Genomic DNA, 13,771 nt, shown 5'->3' with positions numbered 1-13,771 from the left:
GCAGTTTTTATGAACCTACAATGCAATCTCTGGGGGTAGCAGATCAAGATGATGGGTTGGCTCCCTTTGGAAAAGTATCCCTGTTCAGAACAGCACTTGCACCTGCATGTAGACTCAAATTCAGGAAAGCATTCATGTCAGCATTCAAAAGCGTTGTGATAAAAGATAGGGCTCTTTATAAGAGGCTCTGAAGTCTTTAAGCAACTAACAAAGGTGGAAGCATTTGTAGAATATCAGGCTGGTTGAAACTGACGTATTAGCAAATGAGGCCTGAATGGTCAGGCATGATTGTTAAAATGAGGCTTTGTGTTAAAGCACAGATGCAACACAGTATAATGTGGAGGCTCCGTTGTGACTTGACCTAATCCACTCCTCCATGTAGGACTCTATCCTAGAGTTGTTCCCACACCAGTTGGGACCTAACGGGGGATAAAAACAATTAGGTATGGAGTGAAGTGTCTGAAGCTGTGATGGTGGAGAGAGATTCCGGGGAAAGTGTGGCAAATACTAGGCCTTCTGAGTCCCAGCCTCGGTTTGAGATACTACAGGTGCTTGGAGAATTTCATGACACAACCTGCTATTCCTGTGTGGACAGTGAATAATTGTCAGGTCAACTAGACCTGTGGATGGGCTTTTTTTTCCTTCCCTATTTAAATCAGAAAAGAAGCCTTGATATTTCTGTACTGGGTAAGCCTGATGTTAGGCAATATTGGAGAAACATCACCCTGGAGCACATGAAATACCAGACCAAAAAAAAAAATCCATAAACAAAATTCTGACTTATTGGAAACACTGGGCCAGATTTTGGTTTGTTACACATCCATGCAAATTCAGGTTTATCAAATATCAGAATGTGGCCTACTGATACTATGGTATAAAATCATATTTATTAAATCTCAGTAGGAGGGATGTGCTATGAAAACACCAATTTTTTCATGAAACATTTTCCAGGGTACTGTCTGCTACCTAGCTTGTCATGTTTATTTGTCAGGGAATTTCCATTACTCACTGTCATAGATTAAGAACACCAGTGTCTATTTCCATTGCCCATCCTGACATTGCTTTATTGTACAGACTAATACAGTCCTTTATTTTAACTTTAGAATGTATTGTACCCACAGAGAAAAGTATATTTCTACCATCTGAGAAACAGAAGGGACAGTTTAATCTAATAAATTAATCTAGACTTCTATAAAGAAGATTAAATTTTCACATAAAGGCAAACTCTGACAGCTAAGGCATAAATCTTTTATTTAAAATAGAAAATAAACCCATTCAAATACAATCAGAGAAGACGTAGATAAAAACAAGTAGTGATCAAATATATGGTGCATAAATTTGTTATCTCTGTAAGATAAATCAAAAACAGTGACCTTAAAAATGTTCCTTAGACATCAGCAAAATTGGGCAATTTGCATATATTTAAATATTGCTTTGTTAGTCTAAGATGGACAGGAGAAAACCTTAACACTAAAAGTAAACACAGACAGATGGAGAAAGTAAAAATGAAAGGTCACTTTAGCTATCAAGATGTCCAAAAAAATAAATATTTATCAAGTCTGTAGATGGCAGCAAATCCTACAAAAGATAAATTTTCCCTTTCACAGTTTTCAGTATTTCCCGTCTGAGTGAAATATGTTGCTGATAAAGTCCCCAATTCAGGAAAGTGCTTAAGCATCCACACTAGGTCAGACCAATGATCAGTCTAGCCCAATGATCTTGTCTTCTGACAGGGGCCAGTCCCATATATTTTAGAGGGAATGAACAGAATAGAGCAATTTTGAGTGACCCATCCCATCATCCAGTCCCAGCTTCTTGCACTTTGAGGTTTAGTGGTACTGTGGACATGGGGATGTGTCCTTGACCGTCTTGGCTCACAGCCATTAATGAACCTATACTCCATGAATTTATCGTATTCTTTTTTGAAGCCTGTTATACTTTTGGCCTTCACAACATCCACTTGCAAGGAGTTCTATAGGTTGACTGTGCCTTGTGTGAAAAAGTACTCCCTTTTGTTTGTTTTAAATCGGATGCCTAGTTCTTGTATTATGTGAAGGGGTAAATAACACTTCCCTATTCACATTCTCCACACTAGTCACAATTTTATAGACCTCGCTCATATTTCCCCTTAGTTGTCTCTTTTCTAAGATGAACAATCCCAGTCTCTTTACTCTCCCCTCACATGGAAGCTGTACCACACCCCTCATAATTTTTGTTGTTCTCTGCATCTTTTCCAATTCTAATATAGCTTTTTTGAGATGGAGTGACCAGAGTGGCATGCAGTATTCCAGATATGGGCATATCATGGATTTATGTAGTGGCAGCATATTTTCTGTTTTATTATCTATCCCTTTTCTAATGGTTCCTAACATTGTTAGCGCTTTTGTCTGGTGCTGCACACTGAACAGATGTTTTCAGAGAACTGTCCACAAATGACTCCAAGATCTCCTTGAGTGGTGATAGCTAATTTAGACCCCATCATATTGTATGCATAGTGGGGATTATTTTTTCCCATGTGCATTATTTTGCATTTAATCAACACTGAATTTCATCTTCTATTTTGTTGCCCAGTCACCCAGTTTAGTGAGATCCCTTTGAAACTCTTTCCAATTAACTTTGGACATAACTATCTTGTGTAAATTTGTATCATCTGCAAATTGTTACCTCACTGTTCACCCCCTTTTCCAGATCATTAATGAATATGTTGAACAGCACTAGTCCCACTGAAGATCCTTGGGGGGACCCTGCTGTTTCTCCTTCTTCATTGTGAAAACTGAAGATTTATTCCTACAGTTTAATTCCTGTATTTTAACCAGTTCCTGATCCATGAGAAGTTGATAAGTTCTTTTGAAAATCTTGCAACCTGGCTATACAAACACACATGTACATGAATTACACATGCTAATTTGTGTGCTACTTTTGATATCCAGAAGTAGCTTGTGACTTCTGGCAAAATAGCTGCCCGGGCCAGAAAGTTAAATTATGAGATGGCCAGTTGAAATTCTCCTTTATTTCTGGAATAAATATTCCAACAACATGATGTGGAGAATGAGGAGTTCTATATAGTGTATTTTATAAATATATGTCTCCAGATTATCTGTGTGATCTTTTCCTGCTTTACGGTATAGCGTTAAATCAAAAGGGTTGTTAAAGGAACCCCAGGAAAGGCAGAACAATGGTACAGATAAGAGGCTTTGAGAAAACAACAAGGAAGCAATGTATTGGGGAATACCCCACACCTGGCTGCAGTCAGGCTATGAATAGTTTACTCTGACTAAGGCCAAGCCTAGGTTCAAGGAGGATGCTAAATCATTACAGGACCTGGGGGACCTACAGAAAAAGGAGGATGGGTTGGATGAACTAAGGGGTCTGCCCAGGGAAGGTCAGTGAGAGCTGACAGGCATGCAAGGAGACAGAGAGAGTGTGTGCGCATGTTCACGCTGTGAGCAGGACAGTATGCTTCTCCCAGTCACAGATGGAGGTCACTGGGCTAGATGAAATGTACCAAAACTTGCAAGGAAAGATTAGGGGTTGTGAGGTTAGGCATGTAGGACTCGGTTTCTTTTAACTCTTTGCTCTATGTGCTTTGTGCCTTGGGGTGAAAGAATAAATAACGCTTTGTTTGGAAGAAGCAGTATGAGATCACTAATCCGCTTCTATCACAAGGTCCCAGAGGAAAAGGCTTACAGTTGCCAAACTCAGTTAGGCCTGTCAGGTTACCAAGGTTGATAAACAGGGTGCTACAGCTCATACATCCAGTCTAGGTGTGGTTGGACCATGTAGTTCCAACCAAAGTGAGGTGCAGGAAGCCAGACCTATCAGATGAGGGAGGAGTGCACACGAGACAAAAGAGGTCTGAGGCATGGCTTACCCAGTAACTATGACACATGCTAACATGAATATTTACAGTCAAAGACAAAGTCATCCAAAAGAAGGTGTAAAAATTTTGATATTAAATAAGAGTATCAGAGGTGAACCCTAAGCAAAAGTTTAAAGCAAAAAGGTACCAACAGAGGAATGCCATAGGACTAAGTTTGGCTCTCAGTGACACTGGTGTAAATACATACTTAACTGTATTGGTATAGATAATGAGCTGCAATGGACTTATATAGAGTGTTACTGGAGAACACTAGAATCTAGCCTGTTTCTATCCAAAATAGGTATTGTCAAGTGTAAGAATTTGGACCCAAGTCATTCACCATGTAATTCCATTGAAACTGTGAAAAGAATTTGGCCCTGTGTGTTTGATGATCTAGAAAGACCTCATTATCTGCACCCCTTGGAATCTGTGCCCATTGTGTATATAGGTATCCAAAGAATCACAGAAAGTTGTTTTCTTCTAACACTGATAGGAACTTTATTAGAAATAAAGTGTTGCCCTTAAAGCTCATGCATCCCCCCCTCCTCCAAGATCTGCAGCAACATCATCATACAAATACCTCCTGCCCTGCCTGTTCAGTGAGGAAGGTAATGTGTTTGTGGACACTGAAATAAATGCCAGGTTCTCTAGGACATTGTGTAAAACTATTAGAATCACCTGCATGCTAGACAACTGAATGTAGGAAGAACAGAGGAACTTCTCCACTAAATGCTGTGTAAACCTCTTCTTTAATCCAAATGAATATTAAACTGGTAAAGGGGAGTTATAGTAATTAAAAGTATGCTTCGATCCTAAGCCTTCAAGTGAATCTCAGTAATACTTTTTAGTTAGAGAGTGCACTTGTGTTTGTATAAAATACATATTGTGATATTGGTAGATCTTAGTGTTTTGTCCTTTTTTCCCAAACTGCTTATTAATTTACAGTAACCAGAGAGCTTCTTCTCTTGCTGGTGTGGTCATTTTTTGCATTTAAGTGAGATGCCATTGCTTTTGCCTCTCTCCCTTTGTTAATCAATATTATTTTCAATCTTTAAAGTAGTTAAACTCACATATTTCCATATTTGCTCAGTAATAACTGAAGGATTTGCACCAAACATATTAATTAGTCAGCTGGCTTTCTAGGAAAGGACTATTTGTTTCTGGGCGCAGTGGGAAAAGACTCAGTTGTTCTTGTAGTACTATCGCCATCTACTGTCTAACTATGGCATAGCATCCACAAGAGGAAAAAAATTTTGTGCAAACAATATTTCCTTGTAGCTCTGTGCAGCAGGGCTCTCAATAACTTTACATTAGACTTTATCCAGGACCTCTGATGCCATTTTTCCCCTGAAATCTGAAGTCTGGTCAAAGAGTTTTATCTGGCAGTACTCCCACTGATTTCAAGTAGAAATAACATTTACATGGAGTTTTCCAGCATAAAAATTGTTCCAAGAGTTAGACTCCCTCTGCATTGCCAAAAGTATCAGTAACTGATTTGATTACCTATAAGTTTAGTCTTTAATGTCAACACACAGTTATAGACATCATAAAAACAGATTAGATAAAATTATGGTGAAGGATGGACTTACTGTTGGAGTACCCCGTCGAATGATAAAGCCAGTTGTCCACATCTAGCACCCCCACCGAGGTCGATCGAGGCCAGCTGTGGTCCACCTCTTCTCGTGACTCAGCCCTCAGGCAAGGTCAGGTTACCAGTTACACAACTAAACATTGCTAATTCTTTTGCAACGCAACCACGTCTACAAAGCTACAAACAGTTCCACACTTGCTAGGATAACAGAAAGTCTAACGAAAACAAATGCCCAATCCTGCTGCTCTCAATTCTGGACCCAGTGGTCCTACCCCGTTTTCTCAGGGTTTCCAGTAGTCCATATCCCCTTCTTGGCTTCACACCACCAGTCACTAGTAGTGAAACTCAGGCCCACCCTCTCCACTGGGCTCCGGTTCAGGGACTGTAGGACATGCAGTCAAGGTATACTCTACCTGACACCTTGATGCCACCCCCCAGATTTCACCCTACCAAGCCTGCTGGCAGACCTTTCCCACAGCATCTCCAAGTTCACCCTTCTTTCAGGGCCAGGGAACCCTCCTGCAATCCCATAACAAACTCAGGAGATGAACCCAGCCCCAGGGCTTCCTCTCTGACCGGTTGGGTCGGGGTGGGTGTCCCCTTCCACTGACTGACTACAAAATTTCTCTCAGCAGCCCCCTTCTTCCTCAGGCTGTCTGCCTTTATAGCAATCACCCAGCTCCTCTTCCAGCTGGGCCACATCTTTAATTAGGGATGTCCCACTCCCCAAGTGCAGCCAGGTGGGCTAATTGGCCTCTCATATCCATATTAACCCTTTTAAAGCTGGGAAGGGGTATACACCCCATCACATGTGGGCTAAAATGACTTGAGAGTTGCCATTTTGAGAGACTCACCCATCTTCCCCTGTAATTCTGATCAGTGGAGGAACTGCAGCCTCTTCTGTGTAAAGGGTGGGGTGATACTAGCAGGGTGTTTCTACCCGAGCGCTGTGCTGTTGGAATGCGTCCCGCCCCTGGCTGCAAAACAGGTCAGATGTGTTGAGCTCCAAAGCCCACTGTCAAGTCCATCTAGCTGTGGAACTTTTGGAGGGAGCTGAGGTGCTGGGGACAATGGGGTTGGGATCTCTGGAGATGGGTGGGGGAGGGGGAATATATCTTTTGTCTGCAGGTTGATTAGTCTGACTTGGGTTGTTATGTGCTACTGGCACTGTTAATTTTTTGTATAGCTTGGAGCTTTAATAGCTGTGAAAGAGCCTGGAGTCGGTGATAGGTACTTTTATGTATATAAATCAAACTCCATAAACATGTCCATAGAATCGTGTCCTACACATGGACAACAAAAGCTTTGACTTGCTGATGTGGTATGTGTGTCAAACTAGCTATAATTATTTTAGGTGGTGATGTACTTTATCAAAGCTCTAAGATTGTCAACAAAGTGTAGAGTGTCAGCTGTTTGCAATGAACTGAAATATATTAACATATTAATATGGAAAATAATTATTCCTCTGTACCCATTAAACTGCTACATGTTCTGAATTCTGGAATTACCCCGGCTTTCTACAGCGGATTAACTTCTAGTGCTGGGATGTGTGTGTGTTGGGCTCAGTTCTGCAGAAGTTGCACAAGCAAAACACCAGTGGATGGCAATGTGAGCTTTGTCTGAGTGAAGCCTGTAAGACCTGGAGCACTGTTCGAGTGTGGAGATAAAATTTGTAATCTGGCTTTATCTGACCACAGGGTCGTGAGATCTGTTCGTTGAACCAAGTAGGATCAAGTTCAGCATTGAACTAAAGAGGGACCCTCAGTAAAACTGAAGACAGTGGCCCAATTCTCATTTGCACTATGGGCCCCATATACCAGTCTGGTAGAGGAAAGGGGCCTCACAGGTGTCTGAACTGCATGACACTTTAAGGCTCCTTGACACTGTCGGACCGTGTGAAGGGGCCATAATGTAAATAAGAATCAGGCCCCATGAAATTTGCAGGTGTTAGTCACCGCACAAGTTTGCCTTTAGATAAAGCTCTGATGTTCATTGCTGCCAGGGGGTTGGACTTCTAATCGTCTTTCAAAATATGCTACAAGCAGCTCCAACAAACACGTGAACATTGTACCCAGTTACACACCTAAACATTGCTGATTCTTTTGCAATGCAAACACTTCTGCAAAGCTACAAACAGTGCTGTGTAGACTGCGAGCCCACCACCCCAGCACACACATAAAAGTCTTCCATTTTTTACTCAGATGGTCTGTGCCCTAAAACAGCAGACTGGAAGTCCGATCTTTTTATTTATACAGCAGATGTAATGTTTCATAACCAATAAATAGTTCATGGCATATTTCATTCTGTGTAGAAGATGGGCCTGTTGATTTTCAGAAGTTTAGGTGTGCAAATGTGCACACACGTGCACAACTAAATTGCACATGCAGTTACTAGAACAGCACAACAATTATAGCAATTGTATGTATAAATAACCTGTTAGACTAGTCATCTGCACAGAGAATTTCAATGCATGGACACAGGCACCTTTGCATGCCTTCACTTCTGAAAATAATAATAATGTATATACTCAGTATCCACAGGTCTTCCCTTTATTTTGTTGGAGACCTAGACAAACGAATGCAGATACTCTTAATTTTTGTTCTCTGACACACTTGCCAACAGCCTCATTTGGGTCATGACCGTCCCAATTTTCTTCCCTCTGTTCTGGGAGTGGCCAGTGGTTTCATTGATTTTCTTCCTCCTGCCTGATTAGAGCCCCTACTGCCAACCACCTCTCACCAGGAGCAGAGGCAAAAAAAGGGAAGCAGCAGTAGCATCTGACAAAGGGGTGGGCAATAATTTTCACAGGGGGGCCACTCCACAAATTTTGGTAAGTTGTCACGGGCCGCACATTGCTACTATATTAATGGAGGGAGTGCAGGGTCTGGGAGGGAATTTGGGTGCAGGAGGGAGCTCCAGGCTGGTGCAGAGTGTTCGAGTGCAGGAGAGGGTGAGGGGGCTGGGAGTTAGGTGCAGGAGAGGGTGCCGGGCTGGGGCAGGGCATTGGGGTATAGGAGGGGGTGCAGAGTCTGGGAGGGAATTTGGGTGCAGGAGGGGGTTCTGACCTGGGGCAGGGGGTTGGGGTGCAGGAGGGGGTGCGAGGTGCAGGCTCTAGGTGGGAGGTGCTTACCACAGGCGGCTCCCGGCTGGCGGCGCAGCGGGGCATGCAGGCAGGCTGCCTGTCTGCCGTGGCCCCACACCACGCCAGGAAGCGGCTGGCTGCTGGCACCATGACACATCTCTGCATGCCCTTTGACTGAAAACCAGCCGATGGGAGCTGTGAGGACAGTGGTAGGGGCGGGGGCAGTGTGCGGAGATGCTTCCCCCCCGCCAGAGGTGCGCAGAGACATGCCAGTAGCAGCCGGCTGCTTCTGGAAGCAGCATCAGGCCACGGCAGGCAGGCGGGACTTTGAGCGGCATAGAGATCACGAGGGGGCAGCCAAAGAGCTTAGTGGGCCAAACAGAAATGTTAGATGGGCTGGATCCAGCCTGTGGGCCGTATTTTGCCCAATCCTGATTTCTGACAGGAGATAGGACAAGTTAACAGCACCAGCCTTAGCAAGCTCCTTATCCACAGAAGTGACGGGAAGATAAGAGAGTAAACACCAAGGGGATTCACCACTGGAGATGGGGAAGAGAGAAGCCCCAGGGGGAAAGAGGGAAGAGGAAAAGAGCCTAGGGGCAGTAAGAGAGGAACTCAGGGAAGACAGACAATAGGGGAGAAAGGAGATTGGGGGAATCTACAGGAGAGATGCCCCCCTTAGACATTCATGGAGCAGCTGGCTTGCCAACTTCCCTCCTGAATGGGCTAGAAACAAGAGTGGGCCTCATGGCCTCTCTTAATCACAGCAGATAAGAGAAACAGACCTGCAGTCTTCTGCCACATAACAACAACAACAGAAGGATCTTTTCAGGGAGGGGCACTTCCCTGAAGCAGCCCCAAATGCAGCACTATGGAGCTCCTGTTTCACTGGTGATTTTGCGTATTTGTTGCCTTGCTGGTGATGAGGCTTGATGGTGTTCTGTGCATTTCTAACAGCACATCGCCATGACGGAAAAGCAGCATGGATTGATGGGACATCCTGGGAGGGAGGGGATAGGGTCTCATGATTGCCCTCTTGCCCTAGCAGGAATGCTCATCTTTAAGAGCAAATGGCACAGCATATCAGCACTGAGGCTCTGCACATGAAGAGCTTCATATAAAAACAAAGCTAAATATCACCAGGCTGGTCACATCACCCTCTTGAAGAATTGCCAGTCATGACAGCATTCTACGGGTGCTGGCAACCATGTACCCATGCTTGCCTATCATTCTTTATCTAAAGGGAGAACTGCTGCCTTGACTGCCATATTCAATACAAAGAACATTTTAAGCTACAAGCCCACGTTGCCTGGGTACGTTTGCAGGGTTTGCTCAGTGCACAGCCAAGCTCAACCATCAGAGGACAGCAAAGAGATTCCCTCCCTTTTCTTGACCAAACAAGAAAACTGCTCAAGTGGTGTAATGATCTGTGAAGTTCTACTGTATTTGGCAACAAAGAAACTGGTCAGGTTTCAGGAGAACTGCCTCAAACTATTCTATTCAAGCTGACGCTGTCACTTCTGGATCTCTTAATGCTAGGGCACGCACATTATCTTGCGTGTGCCATTCCCAGGTAATGAAACAACTGGCACAATCTGAGTCTTCAGCAGCCAAGATGCGGGAAATGGATGCCAGGGCACAAACAACAGAATTACTAGCATAGAAGTCACAAAGCAACACTAGTTGGTCCACTAGACGTTGTGTTGCCCTGGAGCCAGGGAAATCCAGAACCCAGAATTGAGGTCCTGTGTTATAACCTCATGGACATAAGGAAATTCAGAACTAAACAAGCAGGATTTTTCTCACACTGGCCACAGATATCTTGTTTTGGAAAGAGAAAAGTGAGATATTCAGGAAAACATGAGAGCAGTGTCATTGCCTAGCACAGCCAGGCTCCAGTGCACCTGGCTCTGTGAGACGGGGTAAGTCCTACAGTGAATTCGCCACAGCACAATTACATTCCTCGGTGCCCTCCCTTGTACCCGCTAGCAAACATGTGCAGCTGGAACACCACAGGAGCAGGAGTGACATGGGGCATTTTCAGAAATGGTCCAATTTTGCTTGCAAATATTCATGCAACTTGCTTGCCTGGGCCACCGCTGTCCCTCTTTCCACAGTCTCCACCACATTTTTTGGCTTCACTGCATATGCTAAGAGCTTTACTCTCCATTCATGCATGTTCTCCCTCATAAATATATAAATAGTATCAAGACCTAATGCAGTTTTATATTATGATTATCAGCAGAGAGAAACTATCCTTAATATAGTGGAGACCACCAACAAATGAGACAGCACAGCGACCTCAGAAGAAATAATACTATCCAGTGCACTATTAACTGTGTATTGTTAAATATTTGTGTCACAGCAGTGCCTAGTGCTAGGCACTGTACAAACACAACCCAATTTCAAAAAAGCACAATGGCTCCAGGGGAGCCAAAGGGTGAGGCCATGAGTTCCCCTCCAGTAGGACCTGGTGTTAATTTCTTCTATGTGGCAGAGCTTTGTGCCAGAGCTTCGCCCCAGCCCTTTGTGTTTCTCCCATTCCTTCTATGGAGCCTAGTGCAGGCACTGGGCCTACTTCGCATAGTCCAAAGCTGGAGTGGAATAGACAACTTGAGCCATCTCCCTCCCACACTTTCACACCAACAAGGGGCCAGGTGAAAGGAAGCACTAATGTTTCAGGCACTGATATGTTCACAAAGAACTGGCTCTTGACCATTCAGTTTTATTAGCGCCCCAGATCTCAAAGTGTTTTACAGCAGAAGGAAGTGTCATTATCCCCATTTTACAGAGGAGGACACTAAGGCACAGAAAGACAAAGTGACTTGCCACACACCAAGTCAGTGGCAGAGCCAGAAATTGAACCAGCTCTCCTAAGTCCCCAGTCGAATGCCCTATTCACTGGAATACACTGCCTTATTTTGCCTACCGTTTTGAATACATGTGCAGCCGTGGAGAAATCTATCTGTTGAAATGAAACCTCGCTACGGCGTCTGCTAAGTGAGATCACCAGCTCCACACAATCATTCTGGCAAATGCCTTAGGACTTGGAGCTGTTCAGCCTGGAACGGAAAACACATTTTTGTCGCCCCCATCCCCAGGTATAAGTCTTCCCTGTCTCTTTGTTGTGCCAGCAGAGGCGAATTCCAGAACTGGAAACTGAACCGATTTACAAATATGTTGATGGATTGAGACAGTTTCATAGAAGAAACTGATTAAATGTATGTAGATAAAATGTGTTGTCATGTAAACAGCTGCTGCACGAACACAGAAGCTATGTGGACTTAATTTTATTTGTGCACTTTAAAGATTGTGCGGGTGCCCTGCTAAAAAGGAAACAAAGTCGACATTACTCCTGAAAGTAATAAATTAAAGAAATACCAGAAACTATTAATCCTCAGAAAATGTGCAATCCTGTCTCTCCTCCCGGTTGTCAGGAAGATATATATGTAAAATTGAACTGGCACAGCTCTTGAACACGTTCACGTGTCTCACTCGATAGATCTGGTCAGCACCTTCCTTTGAGACTGTCTCAGTTTCTGACTTGAACAGGTCATTATACGTATGCCTCCATCCATCACTTCTGAAGTATTCTGTGAAGACACCGCCATTAGAAGCCAGTGCAGTGAAACCAACTGTCTTTTGTCTGAAAGCAAGCCGTGCGTTTTCACATCACAGGTCTTGGTTTCTTTATTCCAAACATATGGAGGTTTACCTCCTTGTAGAAACAGAGGTTTAGACTGTACCTGCTTTCTTCTTCACCACTTCTTGCTATTTCTGCTATGTAGAATTTGCCTCCTAAAATTACTGTTTTCACAAATTAACCTCCTTAGCTGGATGCTCCTGCTGCTGATCCCAGAGCAATGTCTCTGGGATGTTGTAAGTATAGAAAAAAGAATTCACAACTGATTTAATTTCTGTTTGCAGTCACCTCACTGCACTGACAATACGTGTAGTGCTTTGCTTCCCACATGTTTTAATTGCACCAGTAAAGTAGGCTGAGGTTAGAAGTACAGGATCCTCAGGTCTAATTGTGGGTCTATCACTGATTCACAGTACAAGTGGGCAAATCACTTCACTGCCTCAGTTTCCCCACCTTGAAAATGGGGATAATAATATTTACTTATATCCCCTGCAGAGGTGTTGTACAGCGCTTTGAAGATGTATTGTAAAATGCTATATAAATGCTGAATTTCATCATAGACAACTTGTAGCATAGACAACTTGTAGCTTAACATTCCCACTTCCCCTTGTTTGAGATATTCCGTGCCTTGATCTGACGATACCCCAACCAAGTTTTCAAAGCACTGCAGAGAAACAGTAACTTAAAATGGGGAAGTAACTCTTTCTTCATTCTCCCTAAACGTTTTTTGTTCTATTTGACCCTACAGCTACATTTACACTGCGGCTGTGATTTGCAGCTTGCAGAGATTTACCCATGCTAACTTTAATTGAGCTCGCTCACGAAATATAGCAGTGAGAAGGTGGCATGTGTGCTGTCTGAGCCCACCTCCCCACCCTCCCTTGTGTGTATTCACGTTGCTAGCTTGTGCTGAAGCCCGCACTGCTGTGTCCCCACTGCTGTTTTTAGCGAGCTAACTAGATTACAGCTAGCATGTCTCTGTGAGCTGCAAACTACACCCTCATTTGCAGGGTAGTCATAGCCTTATACTACGATACACACGGAAAAATCTAGGGGGTCTTCACTTTAGCAGAAACTTCAAGTACAATGCTTTCAGCAACAACAAAGAAAAGCTGTTCTGCATAATCAAAGACATGCTGCATTTGAAATAGCCGCAGCATCGCCCAGTTCGTGAATCCCATGGAAAGATAAGTGCATTGTAAGTATTTACTGACTCCTTTCTGGGCACAGCCAGGGTGCAGAGGAGAATATTCAAAAACACTGCCATGCTGAACTGGACCCTGGTCTTCAGACAATCAACACTGTGGGACTTCTTTAGCCTTTCCAATGTGGAAAGCCACGTACTGCACAGCATGTGGTAGCAAACAATTCAGGGGTGAAGGGATTAAGCTGGTCCAAGAGCAAATCTCATGATGATGTCCATTGAGCATGATGATGTTGTCTGAAGTGGTGCTGAGATTTTTATAGAGTGAGCTGCCAGGGAGAAAAACTGATGACAAAAAATAATCTATAAATGCCCTATTCAAATGGACAAGACGCATGTTATTGCTTGTCGCTCTCCATGCTTTTCTGTTGTCACATTGGACTTCGCAAGTG

The 13,771-nt window shown here is 43.6% G+C and overlaps 1 long non-coding RNA gene across 3 annotated transcripts in view; it reads left to right on the top strand.

Annotated features, from left to right (window-relative positions):
* The window catches only part of LOC140896234 (uncharacterized), an 88,782-nt gene that overhangs the window by 52,990 nt on the left and 22,021 nt on the right, over window positions 1–13,771 (top strand). The window lies entirely within an intron of this gene.

Source organism: Lepidochelys kempii, chromosome 12 (genome assembly GCF_965140285.1).
Source record: "Lepidochelys kempii isolate rLepKem1 chromosome 12, rLepKem1.hap1, whole genome shotgun sequence".
Lineage (NCBI taxonomy): Eukaryota > Metazoa > Chordata > Testudines > Cheloniidae > Lepidochelys > Lepidochelys kempii.
The sequence above is the reverse complement of the archived record's forward strand: the minus strand, read 5'-3'. Positions and strand labels throughout refer to the sequence as shown.